This window comes from Eptatretus burgeri, chromosome 6 (assembly GCF_056783735.1).
Source record: "Eptatretus burgeri isolate ZD-2024b chromosome 6, Ebu_testis_v1, whole genome shotgun sequence".
Classification (NCBI taxonomy): domain Eukaryota; kingdom Metazoa; phylum Chordata; class Myxini; order Myxiniformes; family Myxinidae; genus Eptatretus; species Eptatretus burgeri.
In genome coordinates, this window is record NC_140966.1 from 20,769,281 (window position 1) to 20,790,753 (window position 21,473).

The 21,473-nt window shown below is 39.4% G+C and overlaps 1 protein-coding gene across 5 annotated transcripts in view; it reads left to right on the forward strand.

Annotated features, from left to right (window-relative positions):
• LOC147024382 (pleiotrophin-B-like) overlaps nt 1-21,473 on the forward strand; it is a 306,009-nt gene that overhangs the window by 88,451 nt on the left and 196,085 nt on the right. The window lies entirely within an intron of this gene.

The window sequence follows — 21,473 nt, forward strand, 5'->3', positions numbered from 1 at the left end:
TTAATACATAGTCGATTTGAAAATTACTTATGATTGCATGGTTACACAGTGCAATAATGATTCTCAAGGACATTCGTATTCAAGACCTTGGAGGAAAGACGCTTCTGGTGAATGGCACTGTTAATAATGATTTTCGGCACTGACTATGTGCATATCCAAAATAATTCTACACAGAAAGCATACAAAAGCTTCCATTCTATGAGGACAAGTGTGTATCCTTGGCTTCAATTCAATGGAGCAGTGAGTGGATATCCAATCCAGGAGAATACCTTGAAATGCAATTATTACCTCTGCCACTGAAGGTAGACACAGGTTATGTTTTCACCACAGTCTGTCTGTTTGTCTGTCTTTGAGCATGATATCTCCAAACTTTATGGACGGATTCGGCCAAAACTTGGTGGGCAGGTTGGGTATGCGACGAGGATGAATTGTTGACACTTGCATGAAGATCTGAATGTGGATCTGGATACGATAATTTTGTCAGTGATTCTTTACCATTGAGAGATGGAGTCAAAAACTATATATAGCATGATATCTCAAAAAGGTATTGATGGATTCAGACAAAACTGGGTGGACAGGTTGGATGTGTAACAAGAACCAAATTATTCGATTTCGGTGAAAGTCCAGATCCGGATCCAGAAACGAGAATTTTTTTTAATTTTTAAGCGATTCTAAACCTCTAAGAGAAAGGGCCAAAAACTATATGTAGCACTGTATCTCACAAAAATTATTGACGGAATCCGACGAAACTTGCTGGATTGCTTGGGTATGTGACGAGGAAGAATTGATTCAATTTTGGTGAAGATGCGAATCCGGATCCAGATACGAGTTTGTTTTTAAGTTATTCTTCACCATTTAGAGATGGGGTCAAAATTGATATGTAGTACAATATTTCAAAAAGTTGTGTACGGATTTTGACGAAACTTACTGATGATTTTGGGAGGTGACAACAACAAGCTGATTAGATTTTGGTTAAGCTCCAGATGCAGATCCGGCCTCTCAGTGGGATACAAAACATAAACTGTTCAGCCTGGTAGAGGTATGCACTCTACCGAGTGCCATTCTGGTTGTTTTTGCAATTCTCATAAAACTGGATTTTAAATTTCATCACAAGTCAAAGTCAAATTTTAAATAACCTCAGAAAATAGCCAAATTGGGTCAAAATTCAATTGCTAAAAACAACTGGGGGTAATAGGAATCGAGAGGGTAGGGGGTGAGGTCCTCGAGATTTGAGCTCTCAGCAATTTTTTGAAATTTAGACCTTATCAATTGACATCTGGCACATTCAGAGGCTTGGTTTAATAAAACGTTTATAACAAAAAGTAATCGAAAATTTTAGCTTCTCACACTGCCTTGTGCAGTGAATTTGAATGAAGAAGGAAGAAGTAACACATCTAGCATTTAAAATAACACAAAATGAGTGATTATCAAATCGTTCAAGAAAAACATCACAGTCTTCCATTACACGGTTTTATCCCACACTTCCAAACAATATGTTTTCATAATTTTGTAGAAATGAAATTCTCTATATTTCAACACAGAGTTCGTTATCAGTTCCCATTGGTAAGGACAAATAATCTGTGCAAAGTTGGTCCAGCATTTCATTAATTTTTTGTTATAAAATGCCAATAAACAACTTTACATTGTCATTGTCATTACCCTGCACACGCAAAGCTAAAAGTGGGGTTTAGCAATTTGTTCACTTTGTCTCTGTCTGTGTGTCTACAAACATTACATCAGTTTATGATTGAGGAACAACTTAATTTCAATTGAATGCTGTATTTTGAATGAGAATCAGAGCATGAATCGGAAAACAAACCCGTAGTTTAGCAGTACTTTGGCAATGAATTTGTCCTGATTGTGCAGCACATAGAAGAGTGTGATAACAGTTTTTTTTTTGTTTGTTTTTTTTTACCGTCTCCCTTTGTTAGTAAAACGAAATTGAAAACCATTCCAAACAGGAAATGTCCTGTTTTTAGTGGTCATTAAAGACAAGCAACAGGCACGAATAACTAATGTAACACGTAAAGATGCTGCACCAACAGCAGTGAATTTCTGAATTTGTTTTTTCGAGAACCTTTAAAATCTTTATTTTGAAATACCAGTACGATGATATAATGATGGTTTTAGTTGCAAGTGACCTAATAATAAAGACAGTAATTCAGAACTAAAACCATCGTTATATCATCGTACACGGAGCAGGGACACAACATTACATTACAGGGTGGGGGTGGTGCAAGTAGTGGTTAATGGGAGGAGGAGGGAGGAAGTAGGAGGAGGCAGAACTGATGATGTGCTTGACATGGGCTCGTCGGTGGATGAAGCAGGTGTTGATGGCTTCAGGTAGCTGCTAAGAGGAGACTATTGAGAGTTTTTTTTTTAATTTCTCCTCAAGAGTCCTCGTATAAAGCATGATAGCAGTTGACAATATAAAGCACGATCCCAGAAATGCTTTTTTAGATCCTTGTGGAGGATCTCTAAGTCTTACTCATGTTATTCTTGTGGACTTTTTGGTTTCACAGCCTACAGTTTTCATCGAAACTTCCTGAAACTTGGCATATATACTGTATGTAAAAATACCCTGCGCAGACAGTAACCATCTCCGATTTTGAAAATTCCTCCTCGAAAAAAAAGTTATGACGTCAAAATATCTCCGCTAATGGAAATCGCCTAAAAAATTATCTCCGAAACTAGGCAAGCTTTTTGAATTCTGTTTGCGGGAATCGAACAGGGCATTAGCAGAGATGAATTACCGCACATATGATACATCATTATGACATCATATCAATTTTTATGACGTCATTCCTATTTTTTGTTTAATTTGTTTCACAGCCTACAGTTTTCATCGAAACTTCCTGAAACTTGGCATATATATGTAAAAATTCCCTGCGCAAACAGTAACCATCTCCAATTTTGAAAATTCCTCCTAGAAAAAAAGTTATGACGTCAAAATATCTCCGCGAATGGAAATCGCCGAAAAAATTATCTCCGAAACTGGGCAAGCTTTTTGAATTATGTTTGCGGGAATCAAACAGGGCATTATCAGAGATGAATATGATACATCACTATGACATCTTCTCAATTTTTATGACGTCATTCCTCTTTTTTGACATTTTTTGTTTCACAGCCCAGAGTTTTCATCGGATCTTCGTGAAACTTGCCATGTATATGCAGAAAGCCCACGCGCAGGCAGTAACCATCTCCGATTTTGGAAATTCTTCTGAGAAAAAAAGTTGACGTCATAATATTTCCGCTAACGGAAATCACCTATACCATTATCTCCGAAACTAGGCAAGCTGTTTAAATTTTGTTTACGGGAATCAAGCCGGGCCTTAGCACAGACAATTTATCGCAAACCTGATACATCACAATGACGTCATATTCGTTTTTATGACGTCATCATTAAGAGGACGAGGATCTTAGCTCATTCGAGCTTATTTTGTCATCAGCTTTCTCCATCAATTAGAAGAAAGCTTTCATAAGTTACAAGGGTATAATGCATTGCAGGAATTTGTTCTTTGGGTTGGTGGAATTTTAAACTCATTGGCATACATCATATACGTCTCTGCCACAATGGTAGCTCGACGCACTTTATGGGTTAACCCTTACATTCTGAAATGTTAACTGCATTACTGTACTGTATTCGCAGGCCTTCTGAAAAGTTAAGCTCATCTATTAAATAGTTAATGGCAGGAAAAATATCACCATGGAAATGACGTCGTGCAATCGCCGGGCGCTCCTTGACATTGGATTTCCTGTTACCTTTTTGAAAATTCTTACTGGTGATGTTTTCTCTGTGGTTGCAGATGTGTTTTTGTTATACTAGCAGAGTACCCGTTCGTAGGGCGGTCTTGTTCCAAGCATGCAACACCTTCTTCTGACGCATACCTTTATTTGGGTGGTGTATAGGCAAGTGACAATTCCATATAGGAATAATAAATAACCAAGGTTACATGCATGAAGCAAAAACATACCTTCTGCTTAAATTTTTAAACACTTCACAGCACTGAAAAACATGGGAACAGGAATACTGTTCTGTGCTGTAAATGACGGAGACTTGTTATACCCTCCCCCACCCAGAGGCGGCGCTACACGATTCACATTTACATGGAGAACATGCGTCCCCCACCCCCTCAAGACCACCGGCAAATATAAAAACACCCCTAAACACTAATTGTGGTCATGCTGATCCAATGCAGCAAGTCTGGATGTAATTGGGCTAGAACTAGGAGTAACCTGACAAACAAACAAACCACAAACACACAAACACAGATCCGTGAATTATAATCATTATCAATGCCAAGCAGTATTACCTGTTTTGTTGAATTTTTAACATCCTGCATTTTTATTATTTCCAATTTGCTTACTAACAGGTACAATACTGTAATCTGCTTGAAATTTTACTTGCAAACATGACATATGTTTTCTGTGTCTTTAATATTTTTTCATTATTCATCTTGGGTGGGGTGGCAAATGAAGGGTCCACCCAGGTGCCAAATACTCTAACTATGCCCCTGGTACTAACATTTAATAGTAAGAAATATAATTCAATTCATGGTTAGATGGCATAAACATCAAAGTTTTGCATCTCAATGGGAAAACTCCTATGTACATCCATCTCCAACCAGCTGCAGTATGTGGAGAGTTAACCATAGTGATGAAAAAACGTTTAAAGATCAGTATGGAAGTTTAAAAATGGATGTAAAATCAGCTGAGCTGAGTCTCATTTCAAATGATTGAGCAAGCCATTCACTGAATAACAATAAGCTTGTGGACAATTGGTGATGGGGAATCACAGAATAACGGTGGAACAGGCATTTTAAATGGTTCTGCACATATCATTTTACACACTGATTTCAAAATGTCAAACGTTTCTGCATGCTTGGTGCACAAATGCTCACAGATGTCTTAAAATCCATACAATTAACCATGTCTCAGAACATGGTTATCAGGAATTCAGCGAGTGTGGCGCCTCCGATGAACACCATTGTGAATATGGAGAAAACCTAGATGCCATTATTCATTCCTAAAATCAAAAGGTAGTTGGCACAGTGGAAGCATTCAGACACCTCCGACAAATAAAGTTTGTGTACAGAAAACAGCCGATAAGTTGATGGTGATCATTTTTTGGGATACTCTTGGCATCGTTCTTAACTATTTTTTTTTCTAAAAGGGACAATTGTTCGTGGAAACTGTTACTGTAAGGTGTTGAAAACGCCATTTCTGTTCGGATGGATGGACAGGTGCCAAAAAGATATACTCCTCAAGGACTATGTTGAGACTAAAGGATGTGTCATGTTTGCAAATCTTATGTGCTTGTTGGAATAAATTTTGACAAAACTTCGAATTTAAACGCAGCTCATATTTTAGACAAATTTCGAAAAATAAAAAAAAAACATATATAAAGTTTTATATATATATTTTTTATTATTATTATTTTTTTTTTACCACTACTATTGGTCATAGTGTGAAGGTCTGCCTTCAGTCCAGAAATTACTCACACGTTTTATGAGGTGCAGCACTAATATTACAAACTTTCCACTAAAATGACAAAGTCCCTTAAGCAAATTGAGTAATAACTACAGAGTCCCTGAAGCAAACTGAGTACCGATTATGCTTGAAAGGTTCTCACCTATACTTAAATCACTGGACAAGCTCATCAAACAACATACAGCGTAATCGGCTTTACATTACGAGTTATTTTCCCTAAACGAATATGAACATGTGTCGGAAACAGATCGGGACAGATGGCCATGAAATAAAAATGGCAGATAATTTTACTTCAGCCAATAGAAAAATTGTCATGAAATGGTTTCACTTTATTGACTGATGGAGTGCGTTAATTAATGTTAGATCATATTTTCAAAATTAATGCAGATGTATTTGAAAGAGGAATCTTGCACTGTGAAGTGATTTTATATAATATGGTGAACAATGGTGTGCTCCTGGATAAGCATTAACGGCACATTGTCTAAAATCACTTCCCAGTGCGAGATTTTTCATTCAATGTCATGATGGCTATTCAACGGGAGGGTCGCAATATAGAGCTTCGATGAGAAGGAAATACAAAGGCTTACTGGATGAAAAGCATCTAGGGAGGTTCTGCCCAGGGTGCAGCATTGCATAGACAAACATACCATTTGTATTCTCAGGATGTCGGCATCATGGCTTGAAAGAATCCAACCAGTGTTATGACACTTTGGAGAGACAGTTCATTCATTTCCTATGCAGTCGAGCATGAGCCTTCTTTGTGTGTAGCCAGAAGCACGTTAGTTGTCTCCTTTCGGTGCACTCCATGAAGGAAGGACTTGTGCATTTTGCTTATGACCTTTATTGTAAAAGTTGCAAGAAGAAGAATAATTCCTTCCATTAAATTTGCATTGATCTCAGATATTATTCTGCCAGAATATTGTACTCATTTAATAGAGCACAATATAAATTGATATGAGCCAACCATTTATACTAATTAATGTCAATCTATAACTCAGCCGATATTCCTATTTTATTTAAGCAAGCAAGGCTATGTTCCCTCCTTCTTCATACATACACAAGAAAATGTGAAATTACCAAAGCATTAAACATCATTTTCGACTGTTTGGATAGTTATATTGAATGAACAAAAAATTTAGGAACGTGCCAAAAATTAACGAGCTTCATTTGAACAATATGATTTAATGCATTCACTGCTAGATGTGATGCGCCCTGTCCCCCAGAGGGACTGCCTATCCAATATCCATTGGGTCTGCCAGATTTATGTCTATATTTTTGGAGGTTTCTCGAGGTGCACCACAGGGAATCAAAGCAAATCTGGTGAAAAACATGTTTTTAAAAAAGTGATGACGTTTGCGCGCACCCCAAACCAATGTACCAAGTGACACATGCACAGATGAGCAGGCCAAATGGTTGATTTCACAGGCGATTGAACTTTCCAATGTCTCCAGGGTTGTTCTGCATGACACAGCAACTTTTTTTAAATAATGTCATTTTATTTCATTAATTCATTTTATTTCATTAACTGCTGCATGTGGGGTGAAGACCAGCTTTAAATTTAAAGCGATCCTTTATGGTATGCATCGACAGCTTGGCCAACCGTTCCTTATCATGCATTGATTTGGAGTGCTTACATGAGTGCTTAAACCACTTGCCGAGCACCTCTTCTCGATCGTGGTACCGCGCGACGTCATTCTGAGCGAATCGTTCACTCACTGTGGATGGTTTTGCCATGCCACATCAGTCAGAGCGAGTAGTTTGTGCTCCGTCACCCTGAGCAAGTGGTTCTTGCTCCGTCACCCTGAGTGAGTGGTTCATGCTCTGTCACCCTGAGCTCAATGTGTATATATATATATATATATATATATATATATATATATATATATATATATATATATATATATATATATATATATATATATATATATATCCCCCACCCCCCCCCGCCCACCACTGTTTCTGCTATCTGTCTCCTCTTTATTTCCTCAGGGTGCTCAAGGTCCACCAAAAAACCCCTTCTGGTGAAACTGCCAAAATCACGAATCGCTGCCTGCATTCCCTCTTTCACTCCTCTTTTTTTTCTCACCTCTGGAACAAACTCCCACACTCTCTTCCTCCAGGTCTTCAAAACAACTGTTTCACACCGTCTCTTGTCTTCCCCCATCCAAAATCTTGATCTTTGCTACCCCCATGACTCCACCCCAAACCCACCTCTTTAGAATTCCCTGTTTTCCTTCTTGAAAGTCGCTGTAGTACCATCTTGTTTACCCCGTGTACCATTCCCCATCCCTCTCCCTTCCACAGATATCCTATTGTCTTTGTTCCACACTATTTTGTGCTTCCCTCTCCCACCCCTCTTGTCTCCTGCCTTGTTATATGTTTCTCTGTATTAGCTCTTACCTGAGACTCGACTAGGTATACAAAAAGGTCAACTCATTGGCAAACATCTAAAATCATCAATTTTCAACTGGAAAATCTTCAATTTTCATTCGATTAACCTGAGCTTTGATTACGATTGTCAATTTTAATGTTAATGAAATGGACAATTTGATGTACCCATGGTAACCTTTTGAGAGGGTGGTGGATTTTGCAAGAATTGTGCTCTGCATGATGTTTTTTTCTTGTGTGTTTGTTTGAGAGCAGGATATCTCAAAAAGTTGTGGACGGATTCGAACTAAACTTTGTGCAGAGGTTGTGTTTGTGACAATGACGAATTGGTTCAGTTTTGGTGAAGATCCAAATCCAGATCTGGAAACGAGATTTTTTAAATTTTTAAATTGACTTAACCATTGAGAGATTATATCTATCTGTAATTCCAGCAGTGTGTGTGTGTGTGTGTGTGTGTGTGTGTGTGTGTGTGTGTGTGTGTGTGTGTGTGTGTGTGTGTGTGTGTGTGTGTGTGTGTGTGTGTGTGTGTTTCTGTCTGCGACCGCCGTTTCTCGACAACCACCAGACCGATCTGATTGAAACTTGCCAGGAATATTGCTGGGGCCCCGCAGATGTGCCTTTTCGAGGTTTGATATCAATCGGACAAGCGGTTCCCAAGTTACGGCCATTTTACTGCTTTTTAAGTGTTGAAAAGGTGTATATATGGCAGCTGAAGGTGTCGTTCCACCTTCTCACCTTGTCATGCCAATTTTTTCCCAAATTATTAATAACCTGACGATCACCGGTCCGATCTGATTGAAACTTGCCAGGAATATTGCCGTGGACCCGCTGATGTGCCTTTTCAAGGTTTGATATCAATCGGACAAGCGGTTCCCAAGTTACGGCCATTTATCTGTCGACCAATGACAAGACACGGTGCTATGACTTCACGAATGACGTCACAATTAATGTTTATTTATTTACTTATTTTTTTCTTATTTTTATTTTATTTGCACGATTGACGGTCCGATCTGATTGAAACTTTCCAGGAATATTGCCGGGGACCCGCTGATGTGCTTTTTCAAGGTTTGATATTAATCGGACAAGCGGTTCCCAAGTTACGGCCATTTATCTGTCGACCAATGACAAGACACAGTGATATGACGTCACGAATGATGTCACAATTAATGTTTATTTATTTATTTACTTTTAATTTTTTTATATTTTATTTGCATGATTGACAGTCCGATCTGATTGAAACTTGCCAGGAATATTGCTGGGGACCCACGGATGTGCCTTTTCGAGGTTTGATATTAATCGGACGAGTGGTTCCCAAGTTACGGCCATTTATCTGTCGACCAATATCTGCAAGAGAGATAAGAGGGGGACGGGAGAGGGGGGATGAGAGTGGGAGCGAGAGAGAGGGGCGAGAGAGAAGGGGGAGAGAGGAAGGGCGAGATAAAGGGGGAGAGAGGGGGCAAGAGAGGGGGGCGAGAGAGAGGGGGTGAGACTAGGGGAGAGAGAGGGGGGCAAGAGAGGGGGGAGAGAGAGGGGGGCGAGAGAGGGGGCAATTCTTCAACACAATTCTTCATTTGATATGACGTCACAATTGACGCTGGGGACCTGAGTATGTTTCCCAAGTTATGGCCATTTATGATACGGTTGGTCCAATCTAATTGAAATAATGCCCCAATCCAGTCGTTGTTTACGCCCCTACGGGCCCGTACTAGTAAATATAATGGGCCCAATATAATTCTTGTGTTCAGGCATTGTGTGGTGGAGGTATGTGCTCTACCGAGTGGCGTTCTAGTTTTCTTTTTTTTGTGGGTGCCTAAAACACTTTCTTGCACCCCCTTTCACATAGCACAATGCTTTCGGCATGATAGAGTGAAAAAAAATCCAAAACAACAAACTTTTTTTTCAGATTTTTCAAAACGTTTTTTGTGTAAAACACTCTGAGTTTGTCACTCACTGATGAACCTCTGAAAGTTTGACTAAGATCCGTTCAGCTATCTCTGAGAAAAATGGTGATGCAGACACACACATACAGACAAATGGACAAATGGCTCTCTTTTAGGACATATAGAATAATACTAGGTAGGTACCCATGTTACGTACAGGAGGGGGTCCAACGTGTTGTGAAAAAGTAAACAAACATAAACAATAAAAAAACAAGTGGGGCCTCTTCGGGCCACAAAAACGTATTTTACAACCTAATCTTACCAACCGAGGTCTCTCGTGGTACCTTTGAGTGTTCAAAAGTTAACAAGCAATGCGGGAACACCAAATAAGCAATTTCGAATCCGCAAATGTCACAGGTGGAAATCCTCATAATTTTCTCCTTCCACTTCAAACTCAAAATCTATATTTTCATTCCACACAGCATCATTCCATCATCATCATACAGCATCATCAGCATCACAATACTTTACCATTAATATAAGAAAATACAATGTTACAAACACTCCTGAGGTGAACAAATATCAATGCCATTCTGATGTTACATCTGTGCATGGAGCAGTTTTGTACAGATGTAAACTCTAAATCATAATTGTATTGAGGAATTTGTGAAACCTCCCACCCACAGGTCACGTGCATAAATTGTCAGCGTCATTATGCACATAAATTATCAGGAATCTTTGTGCAGCAGTGTATATGTATGTATAACATACATATGTTATACATATATGTTATACATGCATATACACTGCTGCACAAAGATTATTTTTTATTTTTACAAATCAATTCATAACTTTTAATGAAATAACAATGTCTTGTTAAAATTGCCTTCCTATGTTGAAACATTTTTCGATATTTTATTACTATTCATTTGGATAGCAACAGATGCACAACTTCATGCTGTGCGTGTACATACCACCCTGCTGTTTCAATTTGTCTTCTTGTGACATGTTATAGCTTTGCAGGGTGCCGCTCAACTGCAGAGTTCGGACAACCAATAAAGATCATTTATTTATTTGGACAGCCCCAAAAAAATCAAATCTGGAAGGCATAGTGAAAATGTGAACACAATGACAGATTGAAATATGGGTTCCTAAAGTTGAAATCCTATCATCCGTTGTTTTTTTTTTTGTTTTTTTTGGACTTTGTGTTGTTTTTCACCTTTCGGCGAGGAGTGGGAGAGAGGTTATGGGGAGAGTGGTGAGTAGAGGTTAGGGAGAGAGTGGTGAGAAAAGAATGATTTTCGAAAGAGACACCAGAAAAGTTACTTCGACATAACCCTATCCCACTCTCTCTACTTTTTCCCAATGTCTAAATTACAAAGAAAAAAAAAAACACAAAATAGACGATTACAGTTTTACAGAATATGAAATGTAAATGGCATTTCCTCTGTTTTTCATAAGAAGAAAAAACCTGTCTCATATCACATCCATTCAGTCATTACTCTCAATTCTTATGAACAGCTGCTTTGTTGTCTCACAGTTGGTTTTTTTGTTTTCATTATCCCACACCTTCCACAGAATTAATTCAGTTGCAAAAGCAAAGTTGAAGGTTAACCATGTGTCCTCATAGACTTGGTTATCCAGTTGTTAACTGCAATTACTGACTGTTAAGGGTTTGAGCAATGCAGGATAGTAACACCCACCACCACCACCACCTCCCCACCCCCTGCCCACGTTCATGATTTGGATGTGTTTGGCACTTCACCAGAATATCACCCACACAAGTGGCATTCTCTCATGAAAAAGAACACAGGTTTTTACCATTGCAACCAAACCATGCATTGGTATCTTTAATTTCTCCTCCAAAGGATTTGATTGAAAGTAATTGAAAATTGACGTACATTACAAATGCGAAAAATTGAAGACAATGGATTGGGAAAATAATTGATGAAGACAGTTACAGTACGAGGAGCAAGAATATCGTGATATGGTTATTGCAGTTATGGGTGGCCTGTTTTATATTACCATGTGAACCCATGGCTCAATGCCTGAAACGCAGGTTAAAATCTCATAAAGTATGTTGTTTTATCCATTACCCACTTGTGATTTATGTAAAAGTACCGAGAATCTGACAGAGTGGAGCAGATGTAGCCACTTACATTTGACGTCTCTTGTCTACATTTGAATCCTGACCACACTATATACTGTTGAACTGATGATTCACAGGCAGGACCCTTTTCCTCTTTGGACATCACAATACAAAGTGCACCATCCCTTGGATGGATGTTAAGTTGGGTTTCCTGTCTGATTGAATTAGCTGGAGACGTTTAATGTCTCACAGTATCTTTCATGAAGACTAAGTGAGGTATCATCGACTCCCTGAACAAATTCCTGCCTAAATTGAGAGTAGCTAGTAGTTTGGTCTTCTCGGATATTCCTTGACACATGTTGCACCACTTGCTATTTCAGAGTGTATTGTCTGTAACAGAAGGAGATCCTGCATGACATGGTACACAACTTCATATACCCAAGTATTCTCACCTCGTATCTGAACCTGAAATCCATAAAACTGACTCCTCATTCTATCAAAAATAACTTGATGTACACTATAATCTCTTTGTCCTGCATGTAACTTGTGCACAAACTCCACAATGAGTGGCTTGCATCACTGTTTAAACTAGAAGGGCACTCGGTAGAGCATGTATCTCAGCCAAGATCAGGATACAGAACTGGATCGTCACCAAAATCAAAGCAATTTGTCCTTGTCACGCACCCAACCTGTACACCAAGTTTCATCTGAATCCATCTGCAAATTCTTGAGATATCATGCTACATATCATTTTTAGCCCGATCTCTCAATGGTGAAGGATCACAAAAAAAATTCCAGTATCCGGATCTGAAGCCAGAGCTTCACCAAATTGGAATCAATTCGTCCATGTTACACACCCTACCTGCCCACCAAATCTCTTCAAATCCATCCACAACTTTTTTAAATATCCTGCACACAAACAGACAAACAAAAAGAAAGAAGTCGTGCAGTGCATGATACATGCATAATCCTGAAAACAAATTTGACCTTAAAAATAATTGGTGGTTGAATTTAATGACCAATACTGAATTTAATGCAAATCCTTTTCAAATTTTAGGTCAATCGTATGAAAATTGATGATTTTAGAAATTTCGCCTATGTTGATATTAAAATAATGGGTGGTTGAATTTAGTGACCAAATATGCAAATCCTGTTCATATTTCAAGTCAATCGGATGAAAATTGCGGATTTTACAAATACGACCTAAGTTGTTGACCTTGCGCCAATGTTGATCCTTTGACCTTTTGTCCTCAAAATCAATACGCTTCTTGCATATGACTAATTCCGCCATTTGGTAAAGTTTTTTGAGGATCGGATTGAAATTGTGGCCTCTAGGTGATTCACATTCAGACAAATAAACAAGCAAGAAGAAGTCGTGAAAGGCACGACACTTTCAAAATCCATAAAACAAATTTGACCTCAAAAAGAATTGGTGGTTGAATTCAATGGCCAATATGCAACTCCTCTTCAAATTTAAAGTGAATCGGATGAAAATTGACACTTTTAGAAATCCGGCTGATGTTGACCTTTTTTGGCAAATGCGGACCTCCAAAATAATTGGTGGTTGAATTCAGTGGCCCGGAATATATATCCTCTTCAAATTTCAAGTCAATCAGATGAAAATTGAGGATTTGACTAATACGACCTTAGTTGACCTTGGGCTATGTTGACCTTTTGGTCCATGTTGGACTCAATAATAATTGGCTCCGTGAACTCGGTAACCTGAAATATATATCCCCCTCAAATTTCAAGTCAATCTGATGAAAATTGAGAATTTTAGAAATACCAACCTAGTTGTTGACCTTGGGCCGATGTTGACCTTTTGCCCTTTTGACCTCAAAAATAATTAGCTGGCTGAATTCATTGTCATGAAATATAACTACTCTTCAGATTATAAGTCAATCGGATGAAAATTGAGGATTTTAGAAATCTCACCTTTGTTGTTGACCTTGGGCCTATGTTGACCTTTTGGTCCATGTTGACCTCAAAAATAATTGGCTAGTTGAATTCAGTGACCTGAAATGTAAATCATCTTCAAATTTCCAAGTCAATCGATGAAAATTGAGGATTTTAGAAATACCACCTTGGTTGTTGACCTTGGGACTATGTTGTTCACCTTTTGCCTATGTTGACCTTTTGACCTCAAAAGCAACAGTCTTCTTCCTTATGACAAACTCTACCATATCGTGAAGTTTCATGATGATCGGTTTAAAATTGTGACCTGGAGGCGACAAACAGACAGAATAACAAAATCGACTGACCAATGTACTTGAGAAATCTTCGATTTTGCAAGTACCAAGAAAAAGATGTCATGCAGAGCACGATACTTGCAAAATCCATCCCCCCCCTCTCCAAATGTTGCCATGGATACATCAAATTGTCCATTTGATTGAGATTAAAGTTGACAATCTTAATCAAAGCTCTGGTCAATCGGGTGAAAATTGATGATTTTTCCAATTGAAATTGATGATTTTAGAAATTTGACATTGAGTTGTCCTTTTGACCTCAAAGATGGTTGCTTTTCCGATTCAGGCATGGATTGTGAAACTCCTGTTCAACTTTCAAGTTCATAGGATGTGAATTGATTGATTTTTTTTTCAGTTGAAAATTGATGATTTTAGAAGTTTGACCTTGAGTTGACCTTTGACCCTTTGATCTCAAAAATAGTTGTTTTCCCAATTCAGTTATGTACCATGCAATTGCTGTTTAATTTTCAAGTCAATTGGATGAAAAATTATGATTTTAGAAACTTGACCTCAAGATGACATTTTGAATGAGGGTGAGGAAAGGAAATCCTTGTGAGGGGAGAAAGCCTTGTGAGTCAGTGAGGAAAGGAAAGCCTTGTGAGTCAGTGAGCGGTTTGAATGAGCTTTATATATTATTGGCAAATACAACCCATCACTTTTCTGACGGCAATATTATGGGGGATGGAGGGAGACAGGAGGAAGAGAGGAGGGAGGGAGGAAATCAGTGGAAGCGAGGAGTGAGGAGGGGTGGGGGAGAGAGGAGTAAGGAGGGGTGGGGGTGAGGAGAGGTGATGGAGGAAGGAGGAGGGAAGCAAAGAGGGGTGAGGAAGGGGGGAGAGCGAGGAAAGGGGGGTTGGGGAGAGCGATTCCTCACCAAATGTCGCTGTATACACCGGGAGGGGGTTGGTAGCGAGAAGGAAGGGGGAGAGAAGAGGGGTGGAGTGGAGGAAGGAAGTAGGTTTGAGAGGTGGTAAGCATGAGGGGAGGAGGAGGGGTTCTCGACTTCTGTTTTGTAGTGGGACTTACAGAGAAGGGAAGGAGGGGGAGTACGAGATTGAAAGAAATGGTGTACGTTAAAACAGCGCATTAATACTGTATGTGTAGACCACCAGGATATGTCCATGGAAAGTGGAGTGGGAAGGGGGTAAGTGTGAGGGTAGGTGAATGGAAGGCAGCGTGATGGGAAGGGAAGGCTGAATGAAGATAAGGGAAGGTAAGGCAGCATGAGGGGAAGGGAAGGGAGTGTGAGGGGAAGGGAAGGTGGTGTGAGGGGAGGGGAAAGGGAGTCACTACAAGGGGAGGGGAAAACAGCATAAGGGGAAGGAAGGCAGTGTGAGGGGAGAGGAAGTGAAGGGTGATAAAACACACCCAAACAGCAACATTTTCTATTTAACTGCCGGGTTCTATTTAAACTGGGCAGGAGCATTTAAAACCCACGCTATCTACCTGAAAAAGGTCTGGTTGCATGCATACATGTTCGCACATGCAGCGACCTTTGCACCTCCGGTTGACTCACTCTGAATCTGATTGCTTTGAGGAAGTGGGGAAGCAGTTTTAAAATCAAAACTAAACCATCAGTCCTTCACAGTCCCCTTAACAGAGGGGGAGGCAGGGAGAGGGGGAACGGGTGTGTGAGAGAGGGAGAGAGAATTAGGGGAGAGGAAAGGTGGGGAATGGAAGGGGTTGGAGAGAGAGACAGTTCGTGTGGTTGGAGAGAGAGAGGGGGGCAGGGCTTGGTTGGAGATAGAGGGATAGGGGTGGGAAGGAGAGTGGAGAGAGAGAGGGATAGGGAGAGAGAGAGAGAGAGAGAGAGAGAGAGAGAGAGAGAGAGAGAGAGAGAGAGAGAGAGAGAGAGAGAGAGAGAGAGAGAGAGAGAGAGAGAGAGAGAGAGAGAGAGAGAGAGAGAGAGAGAGAGAGAGAGAAGGGAGAGAGGGGGAGGGGAAAGAGGTTGGAAGGAGAGAGGGGAGGGAGGGCAAGAGGGGAGAGTGAGGAGGGGGAAAGGAGAGGGGGGATTCCGGCAGATGTGATGCCCAGTTGAACGCCCATCTGGGAGACGGCACACACATTGATCAATTACCCTGCTGTGGCACACCGGGATGACAGCTTATAGCTGGGTTGGGATTTGAACCTAGGCTGAACAGCGAAGAGCGAGCGTGCATACCTCTCGGCTATTCTGCTATGATGTGGCGATTCACAACTGAAAACACTTTTTACTCATTGTGATCATCTAATTTATTTTGCCTTCCTAACTCTAGTATTGAATCACAGTAATTGCCATCGTAGCTTGAAGAGCGTGCGCCAAGTGGCTAAACAAAGCACTCCACAAAACAGTTGAACAAAGTTTTAAAAACGAAATGTTTAATTTTTCATCTATGCTGAAGTGATGGGTCCTATAGTGAAAGAAGATCCCACAAAAAGGGAAAACTTGCTGGAAAATATAATTGCACATTTTCAAAGAGCCAGCCAATGCAGAACAACATGGGGCCAAATGCAGATGAGTGGCCACTGAGCTTTGTTCAAATCGATCGATATACAGTATTCAGTGACAGTGCAGATATTGGAGGGCACTCGCCAAGTGGTTTTTAAGCACTCAAGGAAGCACTCCAACGAAACAGTTGATAAGGACCGGCTGGCTTGGCAAGCCATTAGTGATCGCTGATCCATCATAGTAAACACCTCCCGGAGACGCCCAGAATATCAAACTATGTCTGAATTGGACAAATGAACACTTTTTAGGAGTCGGAACTGCTGCAAAGTTAAATTCTGGAGCTTACATTTTGTAATTCGACTTCGTTGAAGAGATTCTCACGGTTATGGCATGTGTGGAAATGAAATAAAGCCACAAACGCTGGCATCTCTGAGCATTTTTAAGCATTGCAATGTATCCAGCGATTCGAAGATATGATGATCAGACATTCTATGATATGTGTGAGGAAAGTCAAAAATATAAAACACCATTGTGAAGAAATCAAGGCGGCCTGTTCCAAGTCAAGGCATTGTTGAGGAGGCGAAAAATAAAAGGCGAATTAAGACCCCATCAAGAAACGAGATGTCCGAGGATGCGCTTGATTAAGGATATAATTAAATAAGGCCATTAATTATCTTCAAAGGGAACGTTTGCATGAACCCAAACACCAACGTTTCACTCGTGCACTCCCTTGAAAATCCCTTAGTGTGCATGCACAGTTTACGGCAGCCAGTTCTCATGGTTTTGGAGTTATGGAGGAGACATATACACACTGACTGCCACACACTCACATTTATTACGACAGACATAATATATATATATATATATATATATATATATATATATATATATATATATATATATATATATATATATATATATATATATATATATATATATATATATATATATTATGCTTGCGTGCATGCGCATTTGAGATAAATCTCATCTTTAAAATTCAATAACAGGAATAAATTCCAGCATGGGTGAAGTCTGAAAAAATTATGTCCCATGAGTCGTGGGGGCTGACGTTGCCTTACTGAGACTAGTTGGACTTGCTGTTGTGATTGAGTCTTGTTGCAGGATTTGCCATGCCTGAAGTGTTTTTTCTTCCCCAAGTTGGTTCCAACTCCTTTGCCAGTGGCATATTTTATCCTTTTCCTTCTCTTTGTCTGCTTTGTATTCCTGTGCTCATCTAAGAACCTCACCTTCCAGTCTAAAGGTTATGTTATAGGTAGATAATAATAAAAAAACATTTGGGCCATTCTGTCAGGTTTTGTGACCTTGAATTTAATTTTTGGTTATTTAGTGTTTGTGAGTTGTTGTTGACTTGATTGTGCATCATGCTTTGTGCCATGCTTTGTCTATCAGCTAATATTTTTGTGTTAGTAAACTTGTGTTCAACTTCCTGACTATGATCATGTGCAGGTATTTTGAAATATACAATTATCCAGTTATCCAAACAGATCCTACCAGTTCCAATATCAACCAGTTTCCTCTACTGCGAAAACACAACAATATATTAATTTTTGCAGAACCACAGTTGTCGTCAAGCTGTTGCAGGCTGTATTTGACACTTGAAATTTTATCTGTCAAATGAAATATTTGTGTGTAAGCACAAAATAAACAAATTCATAAAATTTTCCTTTTTACTGTTTACTTTCTGTGGCATACAGGTGGAGGGTATGCAGAGATTTTTGTTACTTGAAATTGCTCTTGAGTAAACAGGAACTTGCATCAATGTGTCATGCTATTAAAAAAAAAAAAGAACACCTTAAATCAACGATGAATCACATTAAGCTGTGGAACATTTTTGCATTTCTAAATGAGGGGACATGTAAGTTGTTTCTCTGGAAACAAATATGATGTTAACACTCTAATTCTTGTCACTCTGCTATGAAAAAATATAATTCACAATTTCCTTTTGTTTATCCCATTCCATTAATTTGATCATTTCTGGCAATTTTTCCTGTAAAATATGAATATTTTGACTTGTCAGTATGTGTACAAAGAAAACAAGCTTAGAAGTCTCCATGTAATGTGGACAAGAAGGTTTAATGTTCTTAGGATGTTGTAGTCTCAGCAGGGGATGATGACTATCCAACTTCATTGTGATATCTTCTAAACATCATAGAACTGATTGTTTGAGTGACTGTATTTAGAGTGCTCTTCAAGATAGTACATTGCCTGGTAGTGCAACTTTCCCTTAGCTTCTCAATGGATAAACATAAATGAATTATTGTTTTAAAAAATTTACCTTCTTGAAACAAAAGCAAGTTCAACTTATGTATGCATTATGCTTTTTAACATTAAAAATGCAGTTTTGTCCTCTGAAGGCCACAGGGCTTTCTGTTCATTAGTTATAATAATTAGAATGGCATAAATCTGTTACAAATAAATATGATTCATAAATGTTTTCTGAGAGTATAAATACATATTTAGCATTAATGCGTTGTATAATTTTATCAAGGAAATGAATCACAAGTTAATATTCATAATATAATTTCCTTCCTCGTGAACACTTTACAAAAACACAAAACATCATTTTCTCATTTCTTTGCCTCGGATATTCATTTTTATGGATCACATTAAGCCTTGGAACATTTTCATCAATGTGTCATGCTGTAAAATATACCAAAGGTGGAAGGAGATTATGTTCTCACCCATCTGTTTGTTGTTTGTTTGTTTGTATGTGTGCAGGATATCTTAAAAAGTTTTGACGGATTCAGCCGAAACTTGGTGGGCAGGTTGTACGTATAACAAGGACAAACTGATTTGATTTTTGTGAAGATCCGGATCCTGTTCTGACATTAATAAAAAAATTCCAAGTGAATCTTTAATCATTGAGAGATTGGGTCAAAAACAATACATTGCATGACATCTCAAAAATTATGGATGTGTTATGACAAAACTTGGTAGATGAGTTGGTTAAGTGACAAGAACAAGCCAATTAGATATTGGTTATGGTCCAGACACAGATCTAGCCTATCAGTGGGATACATAACAGAAGCTGTTCAGCCAGGCTGAGATATGCACTCCACCGAGTACCATTCTAGTCCTTCTGGATGTCACCTCACTCTTCCATTATCCTCTCTTGTATATAAAAAAATATATATATATATATATATATATATATATATATATCTATATTTATAGGCATTGCAAATCTTAAAATTCGTCTCGCTATTTGAAAATTTAAAAAATACCTTTAAACCAAAAATCATGCAGATGTTTTTTTTCAATGAAATGTTTTTTTCTTTCTCTGTCTTTAATAACTGTTTGTATTACTAACTGTAAAAGGAGTCATGTGTGCATCCATTTGTGCGAGTTCCAAACCCCTCCATAACTTTAGAGCACTTGATACCCAAGACTCTGCCGACCCTTATGACCCCCAATACCCATTAAGACCACGAAAATCCTTGAGACCCCAAAGACCTTTAATACCCTCCAGGCCACAAAGTCCTGAAAACCCTTTAGACCCTTTATTACCTTAAGACCACTAAGACCCATAATACCCATAAAACCCTTGTTGTCAGGTCAGGTTAGATCTGTGACCTGTAACAGGTACCATGTAAACCTGTACTAACATGTTTCATGGTCGGGTTGTCGGCGACTAAACCGTCTCCCCCACCAGGTTTTCTGGTGAGGAGGGTGTTTGGATATGGACACCCAGCAGGATTAAAAACAAAACCTGTCAAAGGGCGGAGGAGCTCCTTGTGAGCCAACGGCCATCCATATCTAGTGCCCAACTGTGTCTGCGGACGTCCTCCTGCAGCTGGGTTACTTTTTTATTAGGAGGTTGGTAGCAGGATTTGCACTCCGGCCACCGTAAAACCCTTCATTCTGCAAAACACAAAAACGCAAAAAAAATCTGAAAACCCACTCCATGGGAGTACCTCATGTGCAGCTTCCCTTCGCAGGGCAGCTCACCGGATGACGGGATTGGGGCAAAGCCTTCGGGACCCCCAATCTTTGATGATAGGAGGGAAACCACGGGGTAACAGCCCTGGGTCAGATTGCTGGAGAGTATGTCAGATTGGTGCTGAGGTGTCGTCCACCAGACGGTGGTCTCCTTGGGTTAACCTGAGGCGGTCCCTTCGGGTGGGTGCCTGGAATGTCCTATTCCTAAGAGAGGATGATCAACTGTCTCTGTTATCATCTGAGCTCAAGCGTTTGGACATCGGGATTGCAGCTCTCTCTGAGGTTCGGAGACCAGATTGCGGCGAGATAATGGTGGGTGGTTAGACCTACTATTGGTCTGGTCGCTCTGATGGTTGCCATACCCAAGGAGTTGCTGTAGCTGTGTCCAATAAGCTGACCCCAATGATAATTGAGGTAACACCGGTCAACGAGCGTATTATGACATTGAGGATTTGTCACTCCTTAGGTGTCATTTCCCTGGTCTCTGTTCATGCTCCAGCTGAGGCGAGTGATCTCACCGTGAAGGATGCATTAGTAGGGTAAGAATACTGATTCTGGCTCACTTTTCCCCATGTAAATGAATGGGGGATTTTCAGCGATTCATATTTTTTTTCCCTAAAAATAAATCCCCTTTTTATCCCAAGGTATATTTATTTGTCTCCCCTTTTAACCTGGAGGTTGAACCTCATTGAATTGAACACCTGGGGGTTGAACAGCTCACTCATTGAACCTATAAAGATTTGTTCATTCTCAAATTCCTTCAATAGTTTAATTTTCTTTGCACAATAATCCCCATCTAAAATATTGACAAACAAAACATTTGAATCTTTATATTTTTTAAGATACCCCTTTTGTGCCATTACGAAATGATAAACTTCTCTTAATGCTCTCATCTGACCACCTCCTGAGCCACAGGTTATTTTTTGTTAAGCCCCGTCCACTTTTCTTTAAGCCCCGCCCACTTTTGTTAAACCCCGCCCACTTTCCACAAG